This window comes from Crocodylus porosus, unplaced genomic scaffold (genome assembly GCF_001723895.1).
Source record: "Crocodylus porosus isolate Cpor-Errol unplaced genomic scaffold, CroPor_comp1, whole genome shotgun sequence".
NCBI classification, from domain to species: domain Eukaryota; kingdom Metazoa; phylum Chordata; order Crocodylia; family Crocodylidae; genus Crocodylus; species Crocodylus porosus.
The window spans coordinates 40,631,115-40,645,064 of NW_017728907.1; the positions used below are offsets into that span (position 1 = coordinate 40,631,115).

A 13,950-nucleotide genomic window follows, 5' to 3' on the forward strand; every position below is an offset into this window, starting at 1 on the left:
TCTGGGCCCCACACAGGCTGAAGCGCCCCAGGCCCACACCCTGCTACGGTCATCTCTGGAAACAACCTTTGGTATTGTATCTTCCCTAGACTCCAAAAAGTACCCGCGGCAGTGGGAAATTTTACTTCACCAAGATAATAGTTTGCCAGGGCATGTCTATACTGTGGTGGCAGTATGTTCCCGTGGGGCTATTCCCACACATGTCCAACTACCCCACTCCTGCTAACATGATTCAAACCTGGAAATATGCTGGTGTGGTCACTCTGGGTGATCTTTTTCCCAAGCACACAGGAGATTGAGTTCATGAGAGGGCCTGCAGTGGCCTCAACGGCGTATTTCTGGATTTGGCACATTTAAGTGGGAGTGGTTGGGTGAGCAGCCTACCTGAAACTTGCTATCCTCATGGCACAAACATACCCTCAGTTTGCTCAGTCTATCCTGTTTAATTCCCTACCGCAGCCCTTTCCTTCCTGCTCTGTTATATTTAACACAGGCAGAATTTCTTCATAGAATGAAAACAGGAGAAATGTTCAACTGCTGCCAGAGAGAAATAAGTCTCTCCCAGACTCTAAGGTAACATGAGGTGGATGGGTATATCAGTTATCTCAGGGGTAGAAAGAACCCCCCCACCCCAAAAAAGGATCAGTAAGGAACTGGATACTGATCAGTGTGGTCATAGAAAAAGCCAAAAGATGACAGGAGTTGGTTCCAGCAGTACCACATCCATTAAATAGATACACTTTGACTATATGAACACCATTTATCCATTTGTTTCATTTTCTGAAATGTTCTTTGCCCCCTCCCTTCAAATACAAACTGTGTAGAAAAACCAAGTTAAGCTCTAGTTACTGCAGATTCCTAGTGTTTTCTGAGATATGTGCACAATACATTCACCTGCATGTGGTAGATACATAGATAACTCTTGAACTGCTACCCCTTAGAAACAAACAGAAACCTAAACCACAGCCATGAGTATACATAAAAGTCTAAACAGATTAACTTACTCATAGAGAGTGAACCAAATAACAAACAAATAGAAAATAGGATAAAGGGGATCAATACACAGCAATGAAAGGGGAAAAGTTAAGATCTAAATCTTAAGCTGCTGACAGCTAGCAGGTTCATTGTTCTTTCAAAGAAGAAATAGCTAGTTCAGCATTTCAAATGAAAATATACTCAAGAAAGGCATTTTACACATTTGCTGGCTCACACAACCATCACATTAAAATGTATTATTGCATACTAATGAAAGCAAACATAAGACAAGCTCAGGGACTGCACTGCATTGCTAACTACTTTTCAGGAGTGCTCAGAATGCTGAGAATGCAAACATCCGAGGTCTGCGGCCACAGCGGGATATCGAATCGGGGGATCATAGCAAATTAGGCTTGGGAGGGACCTCACCTCGGGAGGTCATATAGTCCAACCCTCTGCTCAAATATACGGACACTAAACTTGGTGCTCTTTTGAGATACCCCTAATCTGTGGCTCTGCACTTTTAGTAGCACGTTCCAAAATGGAGTTTTTTGACAGATAATAGAAATGTGTATGTGTGTGAGAAAGAAATATACCAGCATATTTAAGGAACAGATATAGCCTGGTGCATTCCCCATGAGTTTTACAAAACTTATCAGGTCCTACACAGCAGCTGTTTTTCTCAACCGTCTCAGTGGCATTAACTTCTAAAACTTTAATTTTCCAGTCAGATACCAAGCATACCTGGGATCCCTTATTACGGACTTGATTATCCATGCCTGATTGACATTGTAACCACAGCATCTTCACCTAAAGGAGGAATTCAACTTTAAAAAAAAATCATTTGATTTACTACTATACAGATTCAGAAAATGTGATAATAAAGAGGATACATGATGAAACCTGACAGGATGTTAAGCTTATTGCACAAGTGTGGACAGCTGAAAAGGCAAGAAATAATACAGTTGTCACTGGACTGTTTCACCTTAACACAGTACAAACAAAAGTAGCGTTGTTAATCAGTCTTCAGCAGCATAATCCTGTATTAATGATAAATGTGAAATGCATAAAGCCCCAACTCTGTGTGATACAGAAAACATGCAACTATGCACCATTTGACATCTGTGTTAGTTTAGAACTATTTTAGTTACTTGAAAACAGGATTTATGCATATATAATATATATATATTCTTTCTATCTAGATCTCTGTTTATCTCTACAGGGATGAATGCATTTACATATAATGCTTTGGAGGCATTTACCTTATTGTAGGATTTCTTAATTTTCTATATGTCTTAATTCTTACTAAAAATGAAAATAAAAAAGCCTTTTTGCAGTACACAAAGGACACTGCATACACATTAAAATATATGACTAAGGATTTACTAATAAGTGCTATACTTGATTTTTTTTCATATATATTCTATTGTGAAGACAAATATTAAATCAGTAGCAGCACTTTAAAAACCCAGAATACTTCTTAGAGTATAAGTTCTTAAAGAGTAACTTATCTCAGAAGAACTGCATTTTCATTCCGGCAGTGCTTACTTCAATCTCACCATTTATAAGAATGATTTCTTTTTCAGTAATACCTTACCATGTGCTTCTCTGATACACAGTATATAAACAGTCTGGCATAAGAATGATACTGAGACAGTCTTTCATATAATGTCAAAGTGCTAGTCACAGCTACTTATCCTTAATATAAATAAGCTTAAATTTATTTCTATACATATATTCATACAGACACTTTTATGGGTATCTTAAGAAATAGTTGTTTTAAACACATTTTTTTCCTTCAAAACAAAACATCGATATTGTATCTAAATTTATATTGTAATCATATATGCTGACACATGTACAGACTAAATTTATATAGCAATTAGATGTGCCACTAAATCTCTGGTTTTATACCAGTGTCATTAAAGTTTTTTCTAACAATGGTCAGAGAGTTAAAACACAGTTTAGGTTAACATTTTAGCAACAGGTCAGTCTAATATACAGGGCTTATTTCAATCTCCATTACGTATCTTGGATCTTTTATTTTTGTATAATTTAAATGACAATTTGGGGTAACATCAGCTAGTTCTTTCCAGGATGTTTTCAGTGTCAGCTTTTTCCTCTTCAATGAATTGGTGCATCGGAAAATTTAAATGCACAGTACACAGCGGGAGAATTGGAGGGAAAACAATCAATGCTCAAATGGGGCTGGGTAAAGCAGACTGAAGGGAAAAAATCCCAAATGTTAAAGTAGAGTGTGTTTATTCCTAAAACATTGAAGAAATTGGAGAAGAGTTTATTTATATGGATATCTGATTCTTGTGCTGTTGCCAAGGTCAGTGATACTGATGGCAATCTGCTGAGTAAGAGCTGGTTGTGGAAGTTAAAATTGCCTTGGGGCTGCTTTAACCTATGTACCCATTCCTCCCCCCAGACTACAGAACATTTTACAAATTAAAATGTGTGTAACATGCTCATATGGGCCAAGTGCTTTTTTTGTTCCTACTTTTTCCTCTACTTCCCTTGATTCCATATTTCCTTTATGCACTAAACTCCTGCAGGCAGACCCCTAACTAATTGCAATTTGAATGACAGGTCCAGGTAGTAGCTTTTCATTTATATAGCATGAAACTTCAAGATCCACAGGGCATAAATAAGGACTGAATGGACTGCTTAGCCTTTAATGGATGGTTAAGATGAAGTAATGAAAAGAGAATCAGCTTATCTCAGGGTGCCCTGTGGGCTACATTGTTTTCAAATAGCTTTTAGCTGGGACTACACTTCTTCCTATGATGCTACATATTGTTCAAGTGATTACCTCAAGAAACATAACTGTTTCAACTATCCCCTATAGATATTACAACCTATAACTACAGTTCTAAATTGTCCTAAAAAATAGTTTGTATTGTACTCAACATTGCCCAAACACACTGCTGAGATCAGTTTCTGGCAGAAAGCATTATATTCCTTCATTCAGCAAGGAAAGTGGTTCAGATCTGATCCACTAATGCACTGCATGTGTCTGGCTTCCGGATAAACAGGCTAAGATTTCTGCAGATGTGGGAATTTACAATGTACCTTGTGACTTGCAGTCTTCTTTTAAGAGGTTATCAGCCATTGTTGCTTTAAGGACACCAACCCTACAAGACTTTTTCAGGTTTCTAGTCTTGATGCAAACTACATACAAATTCTTAGTCACCTCCCCCCCATCTGTTATATCCCTTGTATTACATTTATGCAACACTGAACAAGTTCTTTACAGGACAAAGTAGTTAGTAATAGTTTGAAAGTATCCAGCTACTAGGCAAGACTCTAATTGTATCCACTGGACAATTTCATTAAGAATATTTTTTCATATTATAATAGTGTTAGAGTGATGTTGTAGCTGTGATGGTTCAGAGATTGTGCAAGAGGCAAGGATTTCTTGGGGTGATATCTTTTTAGTGGATCAACTGTATAACTGGGATAGAGTTAACAGTCTATGCAATTGGTCCACTAAAATACACCCTTTTCAAATTACGCAGATTCTAAAAGAGAATTTCCAATGGCGTAAAGCCAGATCATGTTCATGCAAAAGGAAATGTACGTGGAACACTAGAAACTTTAGGCCTCACAAATCCAAAACCCTAGGCCATGTCCACACATGGTGTGGACATTTGGTTCCTTGGGGACAGGGAATGGCAGTGTACCTTGCACCACTGCTACTTGTCCCCACTCCCCAGGGAATGCCTGTGCCATGTGTGCTTTGACGCATGGCCAGTTACCCCAGATGGGGTTGGGGAAGCTGAGGCTGGCACTGGCCTGGTGCCAGGAGCCTTACCTGGGGTCCTGGGAGCCTCCCGGTGCTGCAGCAGCAGTGATTCTGCTGCATGGAGCCCGGTTGGTAGCTGCAGTGTGGCTCTGGGTGGCCTGACTCTGCTTTTAAGCAGCGTGCACTGCCCCACTTTTTTCCTCCATTTTTTTTTACCCCTAGATACCCACAAGTCCGAAAAACCCAAAAACAACAACAAAAAAACCCATGAAAAAAAAAGTAGAGCAGCGCACACATGGGAAGCACTCCCTTGCAGCACAGGGAACTTCTGGACATGCAGTATGTAGCACCACGGCTGCGCTTGTCTGGACACGGCCCTAGAGGCCTTCCCCTCTACTAGGTGCATAACCACACGAAGTACAATGCAGCAAGTGTGACTTATGTAGGGATCTTCAGTGAACAGCCCATATAATAAACTTTCACTCTAGGGTTGCTTTCAGCTGAATGTATAATAAATACACAGTTGAAAATAAAACAAAAAAAAGAGAAATAAGGACTGACCAAAACTTTCCTCAAAACACATCTTGTCTTTAGTGCTCAGCGTTTTTTCACATCTGTGTGATTCCTGTTGTTTATGAACAGCAACTCTCTCATTGCTGTATCTTCAAGCCAGCCAAAACAGCAAGTTGATTTTCAGCTTAATTTCCAGACCGGCAAATTAAAAAACCAACAACGAACAAACAAAATCATGGAGAAATGTCTGATCTTGGTACTGGAGCCAGGAATTTTGGGTTTCTCATCTCAGGGGATGGCTACATTTCATGGATGGTGCCACGAGAGGTGCTGTGGGACAGGTATGGTGGCAGAGCCCCTCTTAGTGGAAGCAAATGGCAACAAAAGGCGTTTTTTCCCCCTGGTGGCCTAACTGCACCATGTCCCCAGCAAGAAAAGTTTATTTGGCAGGAGCCCTCTTTTGCTGTCACAGCTGTTTCTACACTGGTATTTTTCCCAGCATAGCTATGTTGACTCAGGCATGTCAGACCTCCAAATGGCTAGCTAAGCAGGCAAAACTTCATAGGGTAGGCCGAGCTGCAGCTCTTGCATTGACTTTCCTCATAAAAATTAGAGCAACAATTGATTACCTACTTCATGTGTTGTTGGCCTAGTACATTATGGGCCTGATTCAATGCCCAGAGTTAATGGAAAGACTCATCAAGTCTGAACATGCTAGATAATATTTTTAGTTAAGCATCTGAGCTGTCTGAATTGCTAAGACATTGGGTTTGCTCAAATCAACCGGCATTTTCTGTAGAAAGCCAAGGACTTACAATGTTACAGGTAATCAGTATATCCTTGTTCCAAGTTCAGTACCACCTTTCCAACTGATTTTAACTGGCATTGAGAAACCCACTATTTTGCCTTTTCAAAGCTGTTTCCTCCAGATTGGCTTTGCCAAATGGATTAAAGGAGTTCACCAAGTAAAGGATTGTTAAGGAATTACCATTATTTTACATGTCCATTTTAACTTTATCCTTAGATTTCAGAAAATTAAACAATCCATAAAAATATTTACAATTTGTAAATATTTACAATTAAAATCCATATGAAACCAATCCTCTTCCAGTGTAACACAAGTCATGGAAATGTGCAGTAGCAAGCACATGGTGCGTTTAGATGGTAATAGTTCACTAAACATATTCTTCCTCAGTCCAATATTGAAGAATCTAATAGATCTGAGAATTGGAAGCAGTATATTATCTTTACTGCTTTCAGTCTGAAAAAATATTACAGCTACAGTATTTTTATTATGTTTTTTTTAATGTAGATGTATATGGACACACATGCACACACACATCCGCCCAGAAAGAAGCTTTTACAGGAAGTTGCAAATTATGTTGGATGACATTTCATTAAAATTGCGTTCCCTTGGAAAGTGGTCAGAAATAAAACCACATTTTATTTCTTCTTGGAAGTAAATGCAATACAGGAAACATTGGGCTGAAGCTTGGGAGCATCAAAATCTGTTTTACTATGCTATAGAGTAATGATCACAGCTGCTTCCAAAACTAAATCCCTGCCCTCTTTCTTTGAGCTCTGATTTCCTTTTTATAACTTTTCAGTAGATTTTCTTTTTCTGAGGGGATGAAAAATTAAGATACAGGAAATGCAACTAGATTATTAGGAAGACAAACTGTGATTGAACTGTTTGTGTTGTTGTTTTTGCTTAGAGACTTGCTTCCTTCTTCTGGCACAGTTAAAAAGAGGTCTCATTAAAAATAAAAAGTTTGTGTGACTCATATTTGTTAGCAGTAAAACAGCAAAATAACTGACCTTCTGTTTCTGCTCCAGGTCAGTAAATATACGTCACAGTCTTGCTTGTGAAAACACAAGATCTGTTTTGCTGTTTAAATAAGCTTTGCCAGGGTTTCAGTTCATGTCAGCGATTAAGACCAATTGAGAACAATCACTAGGAGATGCATTTTGGGCAATTTAGCAACAACACTGTTAGAAGAACCTTCTTAATACAGATGGTCATCATGTTAGCTTTTTTGGATTTTGATATGAAAACTCTACTTAAATGATTTATTCCTCTCAAAATTTTTACTTTGCACTTTTTTACATATTAAAAATGCAAGAAATTTGTTGGAAAACTTTTTGTATTGGTGATTACAGATCTCTAAATAACATTTAACTAACTTACTAATTGAAAGCAGAGTTTTGAAGAAGCACCTTCTGGGAATGGGACTGCAACAGTGTTTTTCAAGGTTACTTTTTCTTCATTAAAAAAACTTTGTAACATAATAATGAAGAGGAAACTGCCTCTCATTAAGGAAAGAATAAGATCACTCATCAATTTTACTACTCTTCTCATCAAACTTTATATTGGTCTAGCACTGTCTGGCATTCCTTAGGAATTCTTTGCCTCTCATTCACTGTAAACAGAAAGGAGCCATAATTATGCCACATTTGATCCATATCAAAGCAACTCATCCATGTATCGATTTACATAAAGCAAAGCACATAAAACATTTTTCCTTCTCACCCTTACTTCACCACCTTCTAAGGAAAGTTCTCCTTTGCAGACTTCATTTGAATATAAAAATCTCTGGTTGAAATTTGTGATGTTAAACAAACCATACCAGTCATTCAACTTTTTAATTAAGGATTCAGTGTTCCATCCCTTTTCAGACATTAAAATTCAGGTGCAGTCATTAATCTTTCTAAACGAATTCACCTGTGGCTAATACTGATGTATTTTCTATGAGGCTTGTCATGGACTGCATACTGCATGCATAACCACTCTACAGTTAATTACACAGGGGATTATCGTTAGTGTCATAAAGATAAAGCCTGGCTAGGAGCATTACAGAGATTTTTTTGAGCTATTCCTTATTTCATTTTTGTTAACAACTACCTAAGTATTTAAAAACAATAGACATTTGTTTATGGCATGGAAAAGCTACTAGCAAAGATCAGAAAGTTCCAGAGGTAGGTATGAGGTCCAGGACAGCTGACTGTCTATTGTTTTGATTTCTTAAAAATAGGTATCAATGCTATGCTCTAAACAGTAACAAATGAGAAAACAATGCAAAGAAAACACTCCTTTTAAGATTCATGTATTAGTGTTAAGTATTCTTTTCCTGAAAGGGATGAATAGTACAGTTTATGGGAAGTGTAATTTATAATATAATACCGCAGTCAACAGGGGAAGAAAAAAGTTGAAAGATGTTAAATAATAAAACATCCTGTGAATAGCAAATAGGGCAATTTAGAGGAAAGTTCATGAAAATGTTCATGATGTAGTGTTCCAGGACAAATGGAACTGCAGAGAGAATGAAGAGGAGGTGAACATGTTACATGTTAAATGGCTTTAAAAATGCCTGAATATGTTTATTTACGTTATCAGGGTAATAATGCAATTGCATCTACTAGCTTCTAATGTTCTGTCCCAGATAATGTAAAGATTTTGTAACTGACACTTGCTCTTCTGGGTTTGTAAGATTGGATTGCAAGAGTGGAATTTTTTTTATATTGGTTAATGGGCATTGTGCCTCATAACTAGAATGGATATGTCTTATGCATGCAAAGAGATCTAATGAACGCAACCCAAAGGTAAGAGAAACATATGTATAAAAAAGTTTGTAAAAAGCAGGAGAATACAATAAAATATGGGTTTGATTCTCATATCATTTATATCCATTTGATATTGCCTAGAATGGAATTATTCCAGATTTACAATACTTGATGGGGGGGAGGGCAGAGAGAGAAAGAGAGAGAAATATCTATGCCCAACATGCTCCAATTATATCAGAAATTTAAATTACGCTTATGAACAATTTTTTCCCTAAGAATGAAGAGGTGCCATATTGTAGACTTCACCATGAAAGGGTTAACCATTGACAAACCAAGATCTAAAAACAATAACTGTCAAACAAATGGAAATTAAAATTGTATTTTATTCTTGTTAATTTTTTTCAGAATCTGTTTTTTTCCACAAAGATATTAGATTTAAAAAACCTTAAAAACTTAACCTTGCTTTAGTAATGGGAAACAAACAAGGAAAAAGAACCAATCAGGACTTTGATGCCTTTTTAATAATTTATTGTGAATGCCCTATAGTAGGCTGCATTTTTATAATGCTATTTTCCTGTATTTTTGAACACCTGAAAGCTGAGGGGCAGTGGAATAGAACCACCCACTTCAAAGCTTTGCTTCACACTTTGTTTCCCGTCTGTTAAATCCCTGAAGGCTTGCTTCTATAAACAATAGCAGATAATTAGATTTATGCATGTAATTTGATTTAAATTGATTCTAACAGTTATCCAGTGATGCAGTGGAAGACATGGAGCCAATCAGTGGACAAACTTGTACAGCTTCACCAGCTACTGAAAAAATAACATGAAACTTAAATGATCTTCTCTGCCCATATGGGTAGCTCCTGTGGAAAAAAATGTTTATTTATATATTGGTGAAAACCCATAGTGAAATACTAGTTACTAATTTAAGTAACTGGCTTGGAAATGTCACCTTGCTATGATTATGTTATGTCTAATATACTTCTTTTTCTATTTTATTTTGCTGCCTATCATGATAGTATAAATTATTATACAATGCCCTTTCTACTAAAATCAATAGCAAATTATTGTGGTCTACATGAAAGAGATCTTTCTTTCTAGGGCAAAACTCTCTTTTTAGATGTTAGTATGGAGTAGGCAGGAGGGGGGTCTCATTCTTTCCATTATGGATCAGATCCTAGCGCATATTAATCTTGTACTTATTTTTTAAATTAAATTCAATCTGTTTTGTTTGTTCAGTAATAATGATGATAAAAAACAGATTAAAACAGACTAAACTATTTTTTCTTTTTCTTTTCCAAGCAGTTTTTTTAATTTTATTTGGGCAAGGATATTGCTTGTTGCACTGAAACTCTTTTTTTAGGGATCCTCTTTCCTTGTCAATATTCTCAGCACTTGAACTCACCATCAACTGAGGGAAATAAATCTCATATTTGAACTAACCACTTTTGGGTAGGAAGCAAGTCTAAATCTATAGATTTCAAGCTGATAATGGCTGCAAGGATTTGAAACTATGTAAACAAGACTTTCTTTGGAAGGGGTGGGGGAAGAGATGTTTAGTAGGGCTGTATGAAGCTTCGGTCACTGATTCAATTTGGTGGGGATTCAGCCCAATTCGGCAGCCAAATCTCCAAATCCAGATTGAATCAGGAGACCCTTTAATTTCTCCAAATTGAATCGGAACTCTCCAAATCAATTTGGAGATATCTGGAGAGATTCGACTATTTGGGTATAGACACAGCTTTAAATGTTTTTTCTACATACCTCAAGGTACCAGGCAGTTTGTGACTGCTGAGATGATGGGGCAGTTGGAGCGTCACACAGGAGCATTTGGGGGGAGAGGGGATGGCTTCAGCATGCTCAGCAATAGACCCAGAAGTGGACCAGAAGCCCTTCCAGTCCACTTCCAGGTCCGCTGCAGAGTATGTGGGGAACCCTCCCCCTGGCTCCTGGCTCGGTGACTGGTGCCTTCTGGGTCGGGGGGGCACCCAGGGTCCCCCCATGGCTGATTGCTGAGCCAGCAGTTGTGGGGGGGGTCCACTGTTGAGTATGCGGGGGGCCCCCTGCACTCCTGTGGGACGCCCCATCCACCCCACCATGTCAGTGTTCACAAACTGCACCTAGTACCTCAAGGTATGTAGAAAAAAAACATTTAAAGTGGTGTCCATGGCTGAATCATTGAATCTCTCCAAATATCTCTGAATTGATTTAAAGCTGTGTCTATGGCTGACTCGTTGATTCTCTGAATCAGCATCAAATCTTCAGATTCGGCAGAATTGAATCTGGACAATGATCTGAATCAACAAATCAAATCACTGGCCCCTGAATTGGGCTGAATCCAAATCCAAATTGAATATCGCCCACTTCACACACCCTTAATGTTTGGTGCTTTTTTTTTTCTCTCTCTCTTTGTGCAAGGACAGTGTGAAAATATCTTCCTTGCAGATGTCTATGCAATTCACACTCAAACTATTTGAAATGTTTATATTAAAGCTGCTGCATTGACAAGACAGGGTAGGACATGTTATATGGCTTGGACAGGACTTTAGTGTACAGTTAATAAACAGTGCTATTATGCTCTGCTTTTATTTATTTTTGAGGATGAATTTGGTGCTAATGAGGCTGAGGGACTGATGGAAAGTCCAGAGTCAGGAACAGTGTGGTCAGGGGCACTGGAAGCTTATTCAAATAGCTCTGTCAGTTAGTGGACTTTAATCCTGCTATGCAACATGCCGGCTTGTTCTCAAAGCGCCAGTGCCTGCAAGGTGCCGAGTGCCCTCAATCCCAGTTACAGCCACTGGAATGCAGAACTTCATACGATGAACTCGGCTCCTAGGAGGAGCAGGATCAGTGTCTTGAATCCCTTTAGAACTGAACTGAAAACTTTGTCCCAAACAGGCAGAGGTTTTGTATTGGCAAAATAATCAAAATTTTAATTTTAATTTCCAGCAGTGAATGGTCTTTGTATTAACCCACTGTGTCACCCACTCCTTTGCATTTACTACTAAAGTTTATTTCCTTGAATGATTAAAAATAAGGTGAATCAACAATACTAGATGTCTAACTAGACATATCCATATCCAGTGTATATCATGTGTACATGAGAATTAAACTATTAAGTCAGATCTGAATGTTTTGTCTGAAAGTCCAAAGAGAAAGGACTCTGACTGTGAATTTGTAAATATTTACCTATGTAAGTGAATCACCACATAAAGCAAAATGGGATGATTTATGAGCAGCTTTGCAGGATTGGAGAAAGTATCTGCCATGTTTTTCTGAAGAGCTCAATTGAATCCCACAAGTCAGAGAACCGTACAGTTCCTTAAAATGTGTGTGATTTGCGTGAGAAGCCAGTTCCTTTTTCATTAAAGCTTTTCTTTTTCTAGTCTTTACTTCCTCCGATATTGGTAAAACTGCTACTGCATACAGAAGGCCTGATCTTGTTTGGAGCTCAGTAACTTTAATTCTTCTCAGCTTCAGTTTCTTACTTGAGGAAACTTGGCACTTATCAGGATTGGGCCCTAAATGATCTTCGACAAACCCTTGATGAAAGGAACAGACATATGTGCACATAATTAAAGCCAACTAGCTTAACTGGAAAAAAACAACAACCCCAAACTAAAAATGGCATTAAACACCTAAAATGAATGAGTCAATCTCAAGGATTCAGTCTCAAGCAACAAAGCTCTGTTTGAGTTGTGGGAGGGAAGAGAAGCATCACACTTGTGTAAATGAGTAGTGGACAGGAAGGTGTTTGCAAAGGTAAAACAAACATTTCCCGAGATGTGTTGCAACTAAATTGCAAAACATTTGAAAAGCAAAAGCACCACAATCTGAACTTGAATGGTACAACTGATGCTATAATAAAAATAAAGACAGATAACAAAAATTATGTGAGAGTCACACGTGCACAAAGGAGTAATTCATTCATTACTTATGAAGATAAATCCCATTATTCTTATTCTCATTTTGAATTTGCATAATGTAGTGCCTAGGAATCCTAGCCATGGATCCACTGCATTATAAATACATTATATCAATATATCTTTTTTCCCATATATACACATGTATTTATATAAAGCATATAATAATATAAACAAACACCCACAAAACAAACATACACACATATTTTGCATACACACAAAACAGTTTTCATACCAAGTACGCACATGAGACATATGATGATGCCTTAATAATTCCTTACCACAACTTCACTTCTACTGCATCCAGCTTTCAAACCTATTGATCAGAGACTGGAAGTACATCAGGCTGAGTTAGATGATGTACTAGCAAGGTCAATATATTTGTTGGGATGCAGCTCTCTGATCATTCTAACAGGGAAGCTATTATACCAATGCAAAGCCCTAATCTTAGTTCCATTAAGCTGGTTCCTGTTCTTCATCAGTATTGTGTATCATTTACATAGAGAATCCATTAATGTATACCGGAGGATTCTGGAAACACATTTAATTTGTAAGAGTTGTACTAGGGAACCACAGAAACCATAACAGCATTGTGTTTAAACTAGACTGACAGCACTTTGTGGAACCCTACTTTGCATTTCTGGACGTATGTCATGAGCAAGCTGGTTAGTGGCCTGATACTGCAGGTATGAAAAGCTTCATTTTTCTCATTTATTGGTTCAGCAACATGCCTTGTGGAGTGTTTGCAAGATGTCATATTCTAACAAGCATGTAAACAGGGTATGGAGTCAGAAGCAAATTTCACAAAAGACAAGTTTCTTTTTATCTACAGGCTCTAATGCTAAAAGCCCAGCAGGATCCATCCAGTTTACAAAAGCTCTTCCTTCTTTCACACAGTGCGTGCTTAGATATACCATCTCACAGCGCCCTTACCAAACGTCCTTTTCTGGCTGCTCAGTTCATATTTGTCACTAGTATACAAAATATAATGTCTAAAAAAAGCATGAGAAGCTTATGCAACACTAATCTTATTATTGTAATTGCTATGAAAATATCTAACAAAAAAAATTGCCTGTAAGGCAGTACACACATACATGCCTTGCTCAGCGTGCACCCATCTAAACATGCACATTCCTGGCTCCCTGGAACAATGACGAAAGCCAGTCATTTTAATTCGACTTCTCACTTCCAATTGCAGATGACAAATACCTCCTCAAACCCAAAA

General features: G+C 37.9%; 1 long non-coding RNA gene across 1 annotated transcript in view; it reads right to left on the reverse strand.

Annotated features, from left to right (window-relative positions):
* The window catches only part of LOC109307352, a 33,851-nt gene extending 26,750 nt beyond the window's left edge, over positions 1 to 7,101 (reverse strand). Inside the window, exon 1 of the long non-coding RNA XR_002100242.1 lies at positions 7,058 to 7,101. This is a non-coding gene — a long non-coding RNA (uncharacterized LOC109307352). The remainder of the gene's footprint in view (positions 1 to 7,057) is intronic.
* Between the last annotated feature and the right edge of the window lie 6,849 nt (positions 7,102 to 13,950).